Here is a 2,173-nt window from a genome sequence, read left to right as displayed (position 1 = left end):
TATTCAAGCATGTTAAAGCATTCTTTCTAAGATGTTTCAAGTAATTTATACAGTTCATCAGTGTTTATTTGGTCATTTTTGCTACCAATTATTTCCCGCAAAAAATTGCATAATTATGTCTGTCTTAGCAAATTTCACATGTTTTTAAGGTAAATTTGTGTGCCTTTGCAACCTATAACTATACTGGAAGCTCTGGATTGTTTTTAAACTCCCTCCCTGTCATTATCTTAGCTTCTTTATCTCTGTAAACAAAGATTGTAGTTCCTTCCCACAGTAAATAAATCTTAGTACAAGCACTAAACTCAGAGTGCATGGGTTCAAATACAAACTCCATCACTTATAAGCTGTGAGTTTAGGCAAGATGCTTATCTCTCCATGCCTCAGTTTTCTGCAGTGAAAACTGGTAATCATGATAATATGCTTCACAGTGTTGTCACAGGCTTAACTGTGATAATACCTAAAGTTCTTGTAACAGTACCAGGGCACATAGTAAGTACTTGATAAATATTAGATATTACTCTTCTTATTAATTAAAACATTTAGTTTATATAGTGCAGGACAAATATTGCACATATAAGTCAGTTTCTTTCCCCAGTTAAAAAAAATCCATAGAAAGGAAATAAAAGATATCAATTAATTCATGGAACAAACATTTATTTTCTCACTTTAACTTTTTCTCCTATGACAGGAAGTCATTGGCTCCTGTGGATAATAACTTGAGCCCTTGGCTGAGAGTACGAGCCTGCCATTCCTGACAGCCTGCCCTACAGATTTCTCACTTTCTTAGTCAGGGTCCACCAGCCCACAAGCCAGTTGACTGCAGCAATGTATCTCCTCCTTGTCCTGCTTCTCCAATAGAACTCTGCCTGATTTGTGATTCACTGAGGACTTAGATGTACCCGTCTGGAGTTAGAGGAAGGGTCTTGGTTAGACACAGAATTTGAGACTCATGGGCATGTAGATGTTAAACATAGACCTTGAGAATGGATACAATTTCCTGTGCAATGAGTAGAGATATGAAAAAATAAAAAGACGGAGGATGGAGCTGTGGCGGCCGGGGGCTGCTGAGAGGTTGAAATGAAAAAGAAGAATAAAGGAAGGAGTCTGAAGATTAGCCAGAGACATGGTGAAAGTGAGTCTAGAGGAAGTCAAGTCCTAGAAGCCAAATGAAAAAGTTGTTTTAAAGAGGAAGGACTAAGAAGTAAGGGTATGGCATGAACAGGGGGAAGCAAAAGAAAGCAAGAAAGTATGTGGCTGTGAAGTGAACACTTAAGTCTCTGAAAACAGAGGCTTAAAGAGAAGGAAACATTAAAACCTAAAAAGAGAGAAAAGAAAGATCTCAGTCCACTCAAGGAAGAAGTCCCCCAGTATCCTTCCTGCTTATTCTTCCAATGTAACACACAGCTGAGCCCACCTGACCACATCCTGGTCGATACCAACTTTATCCACTTTTCCACTGAACACAAACTTGCCTTAGTCCAGTCAGTGATGGGCCATCCATATGCCACGTGTATCCTTGCAGAAATGACTGTGTATTGGCTGTCATTGAGAAATGAGAGCAGAAGTATCATGTGGCTCTAAGGATTGCCAAGGATCCAAGATTTGAGCAATTACTGTCAACACACAAAAAACAAATGCAAAGGACTGCTTAGTACAGAGAGTAACTCAGCACAGGTGTTATCATGTGGCCACCCAGACCCTAAAGGAAGGATCTGGAAGATCCCTGGAGTTCTCACCATATACGTTTCTAGCCAGAGGTACAACATGGAGCAGATACCAGATGATTCTGGAGCCCCTCAGTTCTAATCCTTAGAAGATAGAGAGTTCCTCTGCCTTTATCAGCTTGTTCTGTTGCCCGTTCATAGAGCAGTACATGATAGCATGAATTATTCCACTTACCCATTTGCTCTGTTATGAGCTAGCTGAGTATGGTTAGATACACCCGGTTTTGGATGTTGTTTTGAAATTGATATTTTGTATCATTTTAAACTTTATTGTATCTTTTTATAAATCAGATGATTGCTCACATAAAAATAAATAAGACTGATAACCTGAAGAATGAGAAAATAATAAATGGTAAAGTGAAATATTTATGGATTAGGTCAGATCAAAATTATGGATTTCTTTTCTACACAGGACATCATGGACAAAATTAACAGTCTGGAAGAATATA

General features: G+C 38.4%; 1 pseudogene; it reads left to right on the top strand.

The window, feature by feature from the left end:
- The first annotated feature begins 1,214 nt into the window (after positions 1–1,214).
- On the top strand, positions 1,215–1,806 carry LOC114207639 (rRNA-processing protein FCF1 homolog pseudogene; annotated as a pseudogene).
- The last annotated feature ends 367 nt before the right edge of the window (positions 1,807–2,173 follow it).

Source organism: Eumetopias jubatus, unplaced genomic scaffold, assembly GCF_037043125.1.
Source record: "Eumetopias jubatus isolate StellerSeaLion01/CBP00866 unplaced genomic scaffold, mEumJub1_p1.0 scaffold_1, whole genome shotgun sequence".
In the NCBI taxonomy this organism is placed as follows: Eukaryota; Metazoa; Chordata; class Mammalia; order Carnivora; family Otariidae; genus Eumetopias; species Eumetopias jubatus.
The sequence above is the reverse complement of the archived record's forward strand: the minus strand, read 5'-3'. Positions and strand labels throughout refer to the sequence as shown.